General features: G+C 33.6%; 1 long non-coding RNA gene across 4 annotated transcripts; it reads right to left on the bottom strand.

The window, feature by feature from the left end:
- Positions 1 to 343: 343 nt before the first annotated feature.
- Positions 344 to 13,762, bottom strand: LOC143083308 (uncharacterized). 4 transcript variants are annotated; one of them, XR_012980625.1, is made up of 4 exons: positions 4,713 to 4,751; positions 3,176 to 3,358; positions 1,576 to 1,785; positions 344 to 792 (listed from the first exon to the last, which is right to left on the bottom strand). It is a non-coding gene; the product is annotated as an uncharacterized LOC143083308 (long non-coding RNA). The 4 variants fall into 4 exon arrangements; XR_012980626.1 differs by lacking the exon at positions 4,713 to 4,751 and adding an exon at positions 3,781 to 3,798; XR_012980624.1 differs by lacking the exons at positions 3,176 to 3,358; positions 4,713 to 4,751 and adding an exon at positions 13,567 to 13,759.
- Positions 13,763 to 16,693: the final 2,931 nt, after the last annotated feature.

The following is a 16,693-nucleotide window of genomic DNA, read 5'->3' as shown; positions in this document are numbered from 1 at the left end:
ATCTGGTAACATTTTTTTGACAGGTGAACACATGTCTTTCACCCCAAAATTATCTTAATGGTCACACTAATTACGAGCGGACACACAATAGATACACAAGATAATTGTTATGTCTTCATACAGTTTATATAAACTATGTAACTATAAATAATGATTTTTCTTCATTTCCAATTTTTTGTATTCTTACTCTCAAAATCTCATATTTCAACCCATAGTTACCCGTTCCAAAAATACATTTACGTACATTTTTCATATGTTGTTAGTACAAGTCCACATTCTAATTTGCACCAAAAGAAAACTTGTTTTGCAGATTCATCAAAAGATTCATAAAAAAAAATAATAATTCAGATGAAAGTTTAATATTTGAATTCGTCCATTTAAAAAATAGTGACATACAGGTGTAAGAAATGCTTATACTTATATGCTCTGTCAAGTAAATATACTGAGAAAAGACAACACAATATATAAGTTTGATGAAAATATAAATTGCCGTAAGAAGAAGATACATACAAATTTAAATAATTCAAGAGAAATGCAAGGCAATGCAATTATAATCGAAGCGTTCGTATCACAATTTGAACCATTTGGAATTCAGTGCGTTGTTTGTGAGAGCAGTTTGCATTAGCTATAAGATCTGGGCTTGAGGGGAAAATGTAAAAAGTCAAAATCATTTCAACAATGTCATGTTCTGTTCAGCAACCATTGCATCTTTGTCCTTTATTATACTGCAGCTTTCTTCGGTTATGACATCTTTCTTCTTAAGCTCGAATTCCTCTTTTGTCACCATTTTGTCTACAAGTATGTACAAAAAAAAAAGCATGAGTTCAAGGGAAAATTGTTAAAGAATAAAAATAGTGATTTTTTACGTTCTTTTCGAATAAAATGTTATGACCAATACGGACAAAAACGCCTTACGCCTTAATACTGTTCGCTCCACTGTTTCAAAATAACAAGCTTGACTTTTAAAGACTACATCAAATTGGCAGCAAAAAAACATGAAAGTGTCCTTGGTTTTGAGATAAAATCAATTGAAAATTTGTGGGAAAATGATTCTCTCTAGAATTTTCATTTTCTTTAGAAAATTAGGAAAATTACAAGGATTTTGTAAGATTTGTAAAATAGATTTTTAAACTATATGTATAATATAATTAAAAAGAAAAGTAGGTTAGCGGGCGGAATTTGTATTGACATTTATTCATATGGATTAAACTAGAGGATTCCGGTTATCTGTCAAAAAGTAAAAAACATTCAGGGATGACAGGAATTCGGAAATATTGATACTTGAACTTCTTCAATCAAAACCTAATTAAGGTATAGGCTTTTTGTCCGTGCTTAATGTTTAAATACACGTTTGGTCAGAATTTGGACTCGATGCATGCCCAGGGTTTGGAGAGTGAAATGCCTTTGGCTTGTATGAACCCCTTGGAATGATTTAAACTCCTAAGCAGCGGTGATGTTGCTATGCTAATCTTGGATAACTCAACATAACGAAGAGGAGGTCAATTTTACCTCTGTTTGAAGTTAGTAAATAATTAGCCGATTGCTCAGCAACCGAAAGACAACTCTATAACAAACCTTCATCTATGTCCAATTCTGTAAAAAATGTATGAAGAATTTCAGGTTTGTTGACGTCATCACCGAAATAAACAAATATCTTCTCCAAATCCCCTTCCGTAATATAACCTTTGACATCTAAGTCATACGGATTGAATACACATGGTCAAGTGGCGAGTCGTGTCCCGAAATACCTTTATAATCTATCTCTACATGGAACTTCTGGTGGTCCTAAATTAATAAAAAGGTTTGCAATATTTTATATGTTTTAAAATGTTAATTTGTTTTTCTACATGCAAATAATGAATGAAACTGTGTTATTTACAAATCATGTTGTTGTCACTTAACGTTAGATGAATTATTGGGACGTCCACCCCACTTTTCACCCCTCGAGTGCAGAGTTGTCTTGTCAAGTTCAGAAATCAATATCGAATGTCTGCATTATACATGTACATATTTAAGTCAACTTTCTGGTGATTTTTTACAAAAACAAGAATTTAGTTCATGGCGCTGAGGGCCATATTCCAGATTAAGGCGGCAATCTCCAAAAAGCGGTATATGAAAGCTTCGGAATTGTACGTAAACGACTGTTTGGTTGCAATGAGAAGTGGATTATGTTTTGGATCTTCAGTGAAGCAGGAGAGATGGATTTTACTTGAGATCCGAAATACATTTTCAAATTATTTTCATGCTGAATCTATTCTATTAAAATGAGGCAAAAACACATAAAGAAATTAAAAATAAATAGAGAGGAATAATGTGTGTAATATCATTTAATTCCAACGCCATTTTGCATGAACATTTTTATTTTAACTCTAGTTTTTTTCTATTTGTTTTTCTTTTTATATTTCATCGGCCGTTATCCCGATTCAATATACAACAGGGATAATATTCTAAAGGCGCATTAAAAAAGACTTAATAACATATTACTTCTGAAATAATACCGGAAAAGATTAAAAGGTATACTGTTTCACACTTATTTTGCGTCGAGAAAAAAGGGATTTTGCGATTTTCGATCATTATTATTTCTTCAGTTGTTAAATATTTTCAAATTAAATAAATGTAAATATTTCCAACAAATTAAGTCAACACTAGTAACATGAAAAAGGTAACAACTAGACAGTGTTGAAAGAGGAATCACAATTTAGAATTTAGAGGACCATACGCTATCATTTAGATAAATTAACAAGTGTTGATACCAGATCCTTGCTCAAAAGCTTGTAAACTGTTGAATGTCGTATGTTGACCTTAAGGTGGTTTTTTTTATGGGGGAGAGGTATTATATCATGGAGGTATTTATGTTCCTCATTTAATTTTATGAAGCCTGTTTGGTCTCATTTATATATTTTCAGTGTGTTGTGTGTTCTGTATTACATTATGTTCATGCAAATATAACTTACAGTTATTCCGCGTTGAGATTTAGTTGTCAAATTGACAGATTTTTCGTTTTCTCTTTTAAATTAATCTATTCATAATTTATATAGACTCTTGGCGATTTACAGCTTGTTGTTTATTGTTGAAGACTTATGTTGACCTCTAAATGCCTTTTTTGGGGGGGCGGGGAAGGGGGGGTGGTGTATATATATATATATATATATATATTATCTTCCCTTAATCTTACATGTGCATGTCGTTTGAATCGATGATTCAATCCCACACTAACTTTATAGTCGTATCCACCAAGAGATTCCAATGTGCCATGGACTGATTGTCGTTCATTAATGTCATGTCTAAAACATCCTTCACTAAGGTGAAGCAACACAATCAGAAAAACTGCAATGGTACGGATCAAGTTCAGCAGCATCTAGGGTGTAGGGTGAATTGGCATTGTAATCTTAATTATCTGACGTAATGACCCACCCTTTTTTATCAGGTATTTTAACATTTTAAGAAACAAGATGTGTATGTCCTTTTATGTATTTGACGATTGTATTCATATCTCCTTATGTTTTAATATCATTTTCCATTTCTAAAAGCGAAGTGTATGTTTTGTGCGATATTTTTTGTGTTCTGATGAAATTTTGTATCCATTAATTACTCGTTGTACTGCATCTGAGTATTGAAATGTATAATTCCCGAGATACATCCAATTGAAAAAGTGTGAACCATTTTTTTATTGAGTCGGCTCAAGCCTTTTATATAAATTATTTATTTCATTCTTGGTCCACAAAAAGGATGCTTAACCAAATCAGAATTCTGAAATGTTATATTGCGTCTGCAAGTTACCGTACAATTGATCCTTGCCTGTAACAAGTTACTGTACAATGGATCCCTGTCTGTAACTAGTTGCTGCGCAATGGATCCCTGTCTGTAACAAGTGACTGAACAATGGATTCCTGTCTGTAACAAGTGACTGTACAATTGATCCCTGCCTGTAACAAGTTACTGTACAAGGGATCCTTATCTGTAACAAGTTACTGTACAAGGGATCCTTATCTGTAACAAGTTACTGTACAAGGGATCCTTATCTGTAACAAGTTACTGTACAAGGGATCCTTATCTGTAACAAGTTACTGTAAAATGGATCCCTATCTGTAAAAAGTTACTGTACAATGGATCCCTGTAAAATTGCTCTGTCTTTCATACAGTAAAATTACTTTCAGTTGGTTGCCATTATTTGAACTTGTTTAAAGGAATTAAAATTAGCTTAGCTTGTTTAAATGATTAAATTAGTGTTTAACTTGGTACTAGGCTATTCGCTGCCTGCATTGTCAACTTACCCTTGAATATTTTGGAACCGTTCTGGAGTTTTCTACTAAAAGCTTTCAAATAGGTTGAAAAAGTTCACATTATTTTTCAATATATTTAGAAAACTTGAGTCTCGAATAAACTTCTAGTAAAATGCTTAATTTTCGGGGGACATTTCTGCTTCAGTTTTTATTGATGTACCTAATTGCTTTCTATTTCATTCCTATATTTTACACTTAATGTAATTTTGTATTATTTATTATTGAGAGTTGAGACTTAAATAGAATATTGGATTAAAAGTTGATGCAATCTCTTTTGCGAAAACGTTTCTTTAACAAACTATTGATTTTTAGCGTTAGTGTATTTAGCAACGCAAAAACATTTATTAAGAACTTTAAAACTTCTTTTTTATATTATTATATTACTGATTGGTAGATTTAAATCACAGAAAGAAAAAGAAAAATACTCACTTTTTTTTAATTTCTCTTCAAATTATAATCCACTATAGTAAATAGAAGGTAAAATAAATGATTGAATTTTGAAATAAAATATGAGATGATAGCTCTAATAAAATGCTTTCGGAATATCAAAAGAAAAACGAGAAGTCACTGTACGTTTTTCTTCCCTGCTATAGCATAAAATAAATCAATATTCTGAAGGTCAGTGCAAACGATCGCGAAAAGGTATACTCATTTTTTCTACACACCTCAACTTAAATGTATTTGTAATGATATGTCTGCAATATTTATAGATGGACCGTTGAAGTGCTGTCCGACATACTTTTATCAGTTATATACTTTACACAGATGTAAAAATGGAAACTACGTACCTCATATTTACGCCATTTTATTACCAGCGAAAGATGAACAGTATTATGAAGTGATATGCAAATAATTTGCGATCTCTCCCGTCAAAAATATCTTTCCTTTGTGGCCGAGGTTATATTCATATTCACTTTGAACCAGTAATGCATAACGCAATTATGGATGCTTTGCCACAGAGAATAGAAAAAAATCGGCGCAAATTAAGAAAAAAAAAATCGGCGCAAATGCAAAACGCCGAATGTGTTCTGCTATTTTACAACCATATATGGCAGGAGAACCCATACCCACAATTCTGCCTTGAGATTTTGTTCACAGGGTACATAGGCTTATTAAGCCGCTCAAGGTAGTCAATATTATTGCAGTTTTGGTTTGTTTTATTATTAAAAGTGTTTTATAAACTGTTCATTTGTCTTTTTGTCTTTTTTTCTACCCACCGTGATGTCATCTATCTATAGTTTTGAATGTCCCCTTGCTATGTCATGTTTCTTTTTTAGTATTATTATTTGATAGAATAGAATATTTACACCAGCCATCTTTAAATACTATAAATAAGTTGTTAATACATTTTGGAAAAGCATATTTGAGATATAACTAGGCTTTGGATTTCTAGAAATTATGTTCTTCTTTTTCGGCAGGGACCCGTGTTTTCGAATAAGTAAAGAAATACAAAGGTCATATAAGTATTATATTTATTACATTAGAAGTACTAGTATCTATTTTTGAAAAACCGGCTCAAGCAAGTAGGAACGTTTTCCTCCCATTAAGTGTTAAAATTTGATACAAAAAGAATCATTTATTTTTGACATATATATCATAATTCCTACAACTGTCAAAACTGATTTTCTTATGAATACTACTTTCTACGGATCCACGAGAAAATATCAGTCCGAAGTGGTGGAACTGATTATTCTAATGAATTTGATTGACTGATTCATGTTAAAGCCACTTTCAACTTGAGCACCATTGTTCTATTTCGTGGCGGTCAGTTTTATTGATGGAGGAAGCTTATAAAACAAAAGTAGCAACATTCAAAGCAATAAGATGAATGATAATGTATTCTTTTAAACATTTTGCAGATCTTTTGTTTCTTTTAAGGTTCATTCCACTATTTGTGTTGCGTTTGTAATGTTATTGGTAGTAGTAAGAAACTAAAAAATGAAGTAAAGAAATAGTTAATAAATATTGATACTACATGTAGCTACAGTACATAATAAATATTGATACTACATGTAGCTACAGTACATGTTCAGTAAATGAATAAATATTGATACTACATGTAGCTACAATGTTCAGTATATGAATAAATATTGATACTACATGTATCTACAGTACATGTTCAGTATATGAATAAATATTGATACTACATGTAGCTACAGTACATGTTCAGTATATGAATAAATATTGATACTACATGTAGCTACAGTACATGTTCAGTATATGAATGTAAAGTTGGGGAAAACACCAGCAAGACCTAACAAGACCAGCAACTCAAAATACATCTAAAGGTTAAAATACAGTATTTAACGATAAACATACAGTGTCTTTGTGCATACTTCTGTCTCTCCAACTCTTTGACGACTTTTCTATGGTCTTACTCCTGAATGATGCATACCTAACAAAGCAGCAGTAAATACTTATTTTCAAGTATTCTGTTTGACTTTTCATACGATCAAAATCAAAACCTCCTACACTTATATCAACCTACCATGAAACCACCAAATAAAACTAGCAGGTAGATTCTTCTTTGTTGGTTGGCCAGGATGAAGATTTTGAATACTCATTGTGTTGTCATTGGAAAAAAGTATGAAAATCAGGACAACATTTGGATATTTCAACTAGCCACCTATATACTTCTCACATTGTTGATGCAAGGTTCTTTATCATGTATATAATTTTGACGAGTCTTAAGTAGACGAAACGCGCGTCTGGCGTACTAAATTGTAATTCTGGTACCTTTGATAACTATTTACACCACTGGGTCGATGCCACTGCTGGTGGACGTTTCGTCCCCGAGGGTATCACCAGCCCAGTAGTCAAAATTTCGGTGTTGACATGAATATCAATAATGTGGTCATTTTTATAAATTTCCTGTTTTCAAAACTTTGAATTTTTCGGAAAACTAAGGATTTTCTTATCCCAGGCATAGATTACCTTAGCCGTATTTGGCACAACTTTTTGGAATTTTGGATCCTCAATGCTCTTCAATTTTGTACTTGTTTGGCTTTTAAATATTTTGATATGAGCGTCACTGATGAGTCTTATGTAGACGAAACGCGCGTCTGGCGTACTAAATTATAATTCTGGTACCTTTGATAACTATTGTTCTGATGTTGGTTTTTTTTTGTATGATGTTTTGTAAAATTATTATGTTGATTTATGTATACCTTCAACCTATATGGGTAAAAATGTGCATTTATTCAATAAACACTTTATTATGCAGAAAGGATGCTTATTTTCTGACTACACGTGAGTTCGTATTTAGATGAATCAAAATAAACACAGGTCTTACAGTGTCATTTAAGGAATTACAAGTTGACAATATTCCTACCACTATAACTGACCTTTCTAAGTGTTGTTACTAGCTTCTTTCTGCAACAAAGTTGCAATGGCACAACAATTATTCTCAAGCAGCAAAACAATAAAATTGTTTAAAAGAATCACATAAATCGTAAGAAATGCATTATTTTTTAGGGTGTGATCAAAAGATAGAGCGAGCAACCTGTAAATTTTGAGTTTATTATACTTATATTTCAACCTATCTTTCTCATTCAAACGTATAAACATCCTTCCATCTCTATATTCGTATTCATATATTTAACTAATTCAGCACTCATGCTAGGATTTTTGAAAGGTCGAGCGTAGGTTGTGAAAAAGGTTTATACGCAGCCGAGAAAAGTGAAACAAACAAAACACTGTTATGGCGATTTAATGTTAAAAAAAAATCACAAATATAGTTGGAAATATGGTATTTTAAAGGGTGATCAAAAGATGGTGAATGCAACCTTTAAAAGCAGCTGCATATGTTCCATGGTAAGACCTTGTGTGAAATAACATGTACAGTATGGGACTCAACTAACCAAAATAAGACTAGGTCAATAGAGCAGGTACAGCAAAAGAGCATCAAGATTTGCGAACAACAACTTTTGTACTTGATGCATGATTTTTTTATTAGTTGTTAGTGGCTTTGAACTAGCTGCCAGTAACTGCAAGTACTCTCAGATCTGTACTTAATGTATTTTTGTTGTTGGGATGTACAAGTACCTGGCCACGTCCACTTGTATGTGTAGTATTTGTATTTTTATCCATCTGATGAGTTAATCCTTTTTCAACTGATTTTCATAGTTCGTTTTTATATTGTACTGTTACACCACTGTCCCAGGTTAGGGGAGGGTTGGGGTCCCGCTAAAATATTTAACCCCACAACATTCTGTATGTTTATGCCCGTCCCAAGTCAGAAGCCTGTAATTCAGTGGTTGTCGTTTGTTTATGTGATACATATTTGTTTTTTCATTCATTTTTTGTAAATAAATTAGGCCGTTAGTTTTCTCGTTTAAATTGTTTTACATTTTCATTTCGGGGCCTATTATAGCTGACTATGCGGTATGGGCCTTGTTCCTTGTTGAAGGTCGTACGGTGACCTATAGTTGTTAACTTCTGTGTTATGTGGTCTCTTGTGGAGAATTGTCTCATTGGCCATCATACCAAATCTTCTTTTTTACCAACACTAAACATGTGACTGCTGTTTAAACGCTTCTGCGATGACAGAACCAGTACAGATGCATATTGCCAATAATTCTTTCCAAGGATCATCAGGGATTGGAATAATCTACCAACATCAGTATCATCGACCAACACAGTTGATTGATTAAGGGCTGCCTTAAAGGCGTTCTTTGAAAAAAAACTAAGAGAAACAAAGTTGTACATAATCTTAATTGTAAAATATTGCGAGCGTTGTCTGAGATAATGTTCTGTGTTACCCAACACTGCGTAAAGTTTTCACTCGGAACCAATCACATTCATTTTTCGAATTCGATTCCCTAGCTAGAAAAAAAAAGAAGAAGATGAGTGTATATGCCTCTGATTAAGTGATAAGAATTGTTTATTGATACACATGAAGGCTTTGTATGAAATGCAGCTTAAATCTCTGGAATTGTGAAGTAATGAATTCATCAGTTTGTTTTACAATTTGGTATATTATATGAGGACACATGGCACTTCATATCGAGGAAAAAAATCTGTAGAGAATTTTGAGAAATTTACATTTTGTACAAATTATTCGTTGTTTGCGTGTTGAAAAATATTTGTTAAGTTTATCACTGAGAATTCACCGGCCATTTTTTTTTATATATCATAAAGATTACTACGCGAATTAAACAAATTCAGATATTTATACAGATACGTACCTATTGCTTATAGTATCTGATAAACTGGCAAAACGATGAAAACTTAACAATGACTAATGAAACATTAAAATGAGGTCAAGTTCATATGAAAATTGCAAGACAGACATGTACATCTTACAATCATTATTCCATAAACAAATTGCAGTGGACTCATAATAAGTGTGGAGCAAGATCTGCTTACCCTTCCGTAGCGACCGAGATCCCCCCTCCCCCCGGCCCGGATAATGCTGGTTTATGCAGTTGCCTAGTCTTTAGGTTTTTATGCTCAGTTTTTTATACTGTTTGTCTTTTGGTCTCTTTCCTTTCTTTTTTTTTTTTTGTCATGGCGTTGTTAGTTAATTTTCGACTTACTAGTTTGGATATCCCTTTGGTATTTTTCGTCTCTCTTTTAGCTGGAATTTTTTTTTTTAAATAACGCATATATGTTTCATGCGAAGACCCAGCAAATATGATTTAGTTTTTTACCTATATTGCAATCAGTTTCTGTTTGCTAATTTTTGTAGCTTTGGAATACAAAAAGTTTACGACAACGACTACCAACAACTACGCTATGTGGTTCCAAATCTCGCTGGGTCAATTGTAATTGTTCCGCCAAATGATGTTACACAAAGATGTAACACAACACTTAATTAAGATTGTAGTAGAGCAAAATGTAAAAAGTCTAGAATTCCTTAATTGATGCTTTCAGTCAGAAAAGCAACATTTTGGGAGTAAAAGAAGCTGAAATATTGATAGGTTAAGTGACTCCTTTTTGATATATTTTCTTTTCTTTAAATGTAGGTGAAAGACCGACTAGGACTTTTACATTATATTTAGTATTCACATTGTTTGGGGTCAGTAACCCTAAAGGTGACATCTTGAGGTCGACATACATTCAATTTTTCAACCTTTAAACTGCACAAGAAGCTACGAGTATTAGTTCAATTTTGATATGTTGAATGATGCATAATCTGGTAAAAAAAAATTGACAGGTGAACACACATCTTTCATCCCAAAATTATCTTAATGGTCACACTAATTACGAGCGAACACACAATAGATACACAAGATAATTGTTATGTCTTCATACAGTTTATATAAACTATGTAACTATAAATCATGATTTTTCTTCATTTCCAGTTTTTTGTATTTTTTCTCTCAAAATCTCATATTTCAATCCATAGTTACCCGCTCCAAAATTACATTTACGTACATTTTTCGTATGTTGTTAGTACAAGTCCACATTCTAATTTGCACCAAAAAAACTTGTTTTGCAGATTCATAAAAAAAACAATAATAATTCAGATAAAAGTTTAATATTTGAATTCGTCTATTTACAAAATAGTGACATACATGTGTAAGAAATGCTTATACTTATTTGAGGTATGCTCTGTCAAGTAGAATATACTGAGAAAAGACAACACAATATATAAGTTTGATGAAAATATAAATTGCCGTAAGAAGAAGATACATAAAATTAAATAATTAAAGAGAAATGCAAGGCAATGCAACTATAATCGAAGCGTTCGTATCACAATTTGAATCATTTGGAATTCAGTGCGTTGTTTGTGAGAGCAGTTTGCATTAGCTATAAGATCTGGGCTTGAGGGGAAAATGTACAAAGTCAAAATCATTTCAACAATGTCATGTTCTGTTCAGCAACCATTGCATCTTTGTCCTTTATTATACTGCAGCTTTCTTCGGTTATGACATCTTTCTTCTTAAGGTCGAATTCCTCTTTTGTTACCATTTTGTCTACAAGTTTGTACAAAAATTAACAAAAGTTCAAGGAAAAAATGTTTTTAGAATAAAAATAGTGATTTTTTAAGTTCTTTTCGAATAAAATTTTATGACCAATATGGACAAAAAAAACTTAAGCCTTAATGATGTTCCCTCCACTGTTTCAAAATAACAAGCTTTGAATTTAAAAGACTATATCAAATTGATAGCAAAAAAACATGAAAGATCAGTGTCCTTGGTTTTGAGATAAAATCAATTGAAAATTTGGCGGGAAATTTGGTGGGAAATGATTCCCTCCAGATTGTTCATACATTTAACATTGGCACATTTTTTTCTTTCAACAATTACGAAAAATAACAAGGATCTTATAAAATTTAGAAAAATTGCTTTTTAAACTATATGTATAATATAATTAAAAAGAGAAGTAAGTTAGCGGGCGGAATTTGTATTGACATTTATTTATATGGATTAAACTAGAGGATTCCGATTGTCTGTCAAAAAGTAAAAAACATCCAGGCTTGACAGGAATTCAGAAATATTGATACTTGAACTTCTCCCATCAAAACCTAATTAAGGTATCGGCTTTTTGACTGTGCTTAATGTATAAATACACAGTAACGTTTTGCCAGAATTCGGACTCTAACTTCGATGCATGTTCTGTGCTTTGAGAGTGAAATACCTTGTATGAACCCCTTAAAATATTCAAAATTCCGAGGTAGCGGTGATGTTGCTTTGCTTGTCTTGGATTACTCAACGTAGCGAAAAAGAGGACAAATTCACCTCTGTTTCGAAGCTCGTATATAATTAGCCGATTCCTCAGCAACCGAAAGACAACTCTATAACAAACCTTCATCTATGTCCAATTCTGTAAACAATGTGTGAAGAATTTCAGGTGTGTTGACGTCATCACCGAACTAAACAAATTTCTTCTTCAAATCCCCTTCCGTAATAAACCTTTGACATCTAAGTCATACGGATTGAATACACATGGGTCAAGTGGCGTGTCGTGTCCCGAAATACCTTTATAATCTATCTCTACATGGAACTTCTAGTGGTCCTAAATTTATAAAAAGATTTGCAATATTTTATATATTTTAAAAAGTTAATTTGTTTTTCTACATGCAAAAAATTAATAAAACTGTGTGATTTACAAATCATGCTGTCGTCACTTAACGTTAGATGAATTATTGGGACGTCCACCCCACTTTTCACCCCTCGAGTGCAGAGTTGTCTTGTCTAGTTCAGAAATCAATATCGAATGTCTGCATTATACATGTACTTATGTTAGTCAACTTTCTGGTGAACTTTCACAAAAACAAGAATTTAGTTCATGGTGCTCGGGGTCATATTGCAGATTAAGGCGGCAATCTCCAAAAAGCGGTATATGAAAGCTTCAGAATTGTACGTAAACGACTGTTTGGTTGCAATGAGACGTGGATTATGTTTTGGACCTTCAGTGAAGCAGGAGAGATGAAATGCATTTTCAAAATTATTTTCATGCTGATTTTTTTTTATTAAAATGAGACAAAAGCACGTCAAGAAATTAAAAATATAAAGAGAGGAATAATGTGTGTAATATCATATAATTTCAAAGCCATTTTGCATGAACAGTTTTTTTTTTAACTCTTGATTTTTCTAATTTTTTTTTTTGTTTATATTTCATCGGCCGCTATCCCGATCTAATATACAACAGGGACAATATTCTTATGGCGCATTAAAAAAGACTTAATAACATATTACAGTACTTCTGAAATAATACCGGAAAAGATTAAAAGGTATACTGTTTCACACTTTTTTTGCGTCGAGAAAAAAGGGAATTTGCGATTCGATCATTATTATTTCTTCAGTTGTTAATTATTTTTCAACAAATTAAGTCAATACTAGTAACATGAAAAAGGTAACAACTAGACTGTGTTGAAAGAGGAATCACAATTTAGAATTTAGAGGACCATACGCTATCATTTAGATAGATTAACAAGTGTTGATACTAGATCCTTGCTTAAGCTTGTTAACTGTTTAAGATCGTATGTTGACCTTAAGGTGTTGTTTAATGGGGGAGAGGTGTTATATCATGGAGGTATTTATGTTCCTCATTTCATTTTATGAAGCCTGTTTGGTCTCATTTATATATTTTCAGTGTGTTGTGTGTTCTGTATTACATTCTGTTCATGCAAATATAACTTACAGTTATTCCGCGTTGAGATTTAGTTGTCAAATTGACAGATTTTTCGTTTTCACTTTTAAATTAATCTATTCATAATTTATATAGACTCTTGGCGATTTACAGCTTGTTGTTTATTATTGAAGACTTATGTTGACCTCTAAATGCCTTCTTTTTTTTTGGGGGGGGGGGTATATATATCTTCCCTTAATCTTACCTGTGCATGTCGTTTGAATCGATAATTCAATCCCACACCAACTTTATTGTCGTTTCCACCGAGAGATTCCAATGTGTCATGGACTGATTGTCGTTCATTAATGGCATGTCTAAAACATCCTTCGCTAAGGTGAAGCAACACAATCAGACAAACGGCAATGGTACGGATCAAGTTCAGCAGCATCTAGGGTGCAGGGTGAAATGGCATTGTAATCTTAATGACGTAATAACCCACTCTCTTTTATCATATCTCATTATGTTTTAATATCATTTTCCATTTATAAAAGCAAAGTGTATGTTTTGTGCGATATTTTTGTGTTCTGATGAAATTTTGTATACATTAATTACTTGTTGTACTGCATCTGAGTATTGAAAAAAGTATATAATTCCCGAGATACACCCAATTAAAAAAGTGTGAATCATTTTTTTATTGAGTCGGCTCAAGCCTTTTATATAAATTATTGATTTCATTCTTGGTCACAAAGAGGATGCTTAACAAAATCAGAATTCTGAAATGTTATATTGCGTCGTTGATCGTTGCCTGTAACAAGTTACTGTACAATGGATCCCTGTCTGTAACTAGGTACTGTGCAATGGATCACTGTCTGTATCAAGTGACTGTGCAATGGATCCCTTTCTGTAACTAGTTACTGTGCAATGGATCCCTGTCTGTAACAAGTTACTGTACAATGGATCCCTGTCTGTAACTAGTTACTGTGCAATGGATCCCTGTCTGTAACTAGTTACTGTGCAATGGATCCCTGTCTGTAACAAGGGACTGAACAATGGATCTATGTCTGTAACAAGTGACTGTACAATGGATCCCTGTCTGTAACAAGTGACTGTACAATTGATCCCTGCCTGTAACAAGTTCCGGTACAAAGGATCCTTACCTGTAACAAGTAAATGTAATATGGATCTCTATCTGTAAAATGTTACTGTACAATGTATTATGGAACGCCGGAACTGTCTTATAGTGTAAGTATTTAATGCGTTCTGTCGCTTTGTCTTTACGTCCTGTCGTTTCTTCTTTATGTTATGTGCAAATGTCTGTATTTCATGACACGGCATCTCTGTGTTATGTCAAATTATTTATTTGTTTGGTCAAACAGTTGAATAATATGTCAAGGTTTTGTTTTGATACACCTTTGTTCTATGTAAACCTCATGATATTATAGTCTTTTGGCGTTATGTTGTGTTTATACATATTTATCTCCAGTGAAAGCACAATACATCATGGTATAATTCCTATGCGTTTTGCCGTCCAGTTGATACTCTCTGTGAGCATTCATTACGACATGTGCAAATTCCTTTTACATTATGTGCAAACAACTGATACGTTTTGTGCAAACTTCGTTCACCCTATGTGCAAACATCGTTCACCCTATATCTGGCTTACAAAATGTTAATCCTAATATCTATCCTGAATTTATTTAGTATTGTTTATTGTAACCTATTTTTGCAATAACGATAGTTCATAGAGTTTCCCATTTGATTTTATCACACAACGTTCTAGATCTTCTCTGCACTACTGATCGAGAAAAAAAGAGGTAGGGTGGATTACTTCAACAAATAGCATAAACGTGTCTGTCCTTATTAAGTGTTGTTGTCACTTATCTAAAGTCAATTTAGAGTACGACATATAGTATCTACAATTCTTGAATAATGTTGATGGTCTTATTTTGACCTCTATGTGTATTCTCTTGTTGTATTGTGTTGTTGGGTTGCTGCCTCCCTGGCATGTACCAATGTCTTATGTTTATTCCTTTCTTCTTAAAATATGTGACAAACATTTTGATTTTTAAAAATTGTTGTTACTACTTATTCAGTTGATTATCCTTTTTTAGTCGTTCTTTTGATTGATAAAGTCGGGGGATTGGTTTTTGTAAGATTTTATGAACTTGCAGGTAATTTTGTTATGACATTATTTTTACGCCATTTTTTTATCCATTGGTCGAGCACTACGCCACGGCTACTCATAAGTCGAGCACTACGCCACGGCTACTCATAAGTCGAGCACTACGCCACCGCTACTCATAAGTCGAGCACTACGCCACGGCTACTCATAAGTCGAGCACAACGCCACGGATACTCATAAGTCGAGCACTACGCCACCGCTACTCATAAGTCGAGCACTACGCCACCGCTACTCATAAGTCGAGCACTACGCCACGGCTACTCATAAGTCGAGCACTACGCCACCGCTACTCATAAGTCGAGCACTACGCCACCGCTACTCACAAGTCGAGCACTACGCCACGGCTACTCACAAGTCGAGCACTACGCCACCGCTACTCACAAGTCGAGCACTACGCCACGGCTACTCATAAGTCGAGCACTACGCCACGGCTACTCATAAGTTCAGCACTACGCCAACGCTACTTATAAGTCGAACACTACGCCACGGCTACTTATAAGTCGAGCACTACGCCACCGCTACTCATAAGTCGAACACTACGCCACGGTTACTCATAAGTCGAGCACTACGCCACCGCTACTCACAAGTCGAGCACTACGCCACGGCTTCTCATAAGTCGAGCACTACGCCACCGCTACTCACAAGTCGACAACTACGCCACGGCTACTCATAAGTCGAGCACTACGCCACGGCTAAGACGAAAAAGACAAACAAAAAGTACGTACAAAAAACACAACATAGAAAATTTAAGAGTGAATAACACGAGCCCCACCAAAAACTGGGAGTGATCCGAAGGGCTTCTGATGGGTGAGCAGATTCAAAAATTGACAGTACTTCGGGTATAATATCATAAATGTAAAAATGGTGTATATCACTAATCCTTTATATAACATTAATTGAAAATATCGTTTGCTTGTATTTTAATTCAGATCCATTTCATACTGTATACTCATTTGTTTCGTATATCGATTGAAATTGATTATTATTGGTATTTACATTTCTATAAACTATGTTACTTTAGATGATGAACGTGGTTGGTACCATAAAAAGTAAAATCACAAAAATACTGAACTCAGGGGAAAATCAAATTCGGAAAGTCCATAATCACATGGCAAAATCAAATAACAAAACACATCAAAAACGAATGGACAAGAACTGTCATATTCCTGACTTGGTACAGGCATTTTCAAATGTAGAAAAATGGTGGATT

Source organism: Mytilus galloprovincialis, chromosome 7 (genome assembly GCF_965363235.1).
Source record: "Mytilus galloprovincialis chromosome 7, xbMytGall1.hap1.1, whole genome shotgun sequence".
Taxonomy (NCBI): domain Eukaryota; kingdom Metazoa; phylum Mollusca; class Bivalvia; order Mytilida; family Mytilidae; genus Mytilus; species Mytilus galloprovincialis.
This window is presented reverse-complemented; position numbering and strand designations above follow the sequence as displayed.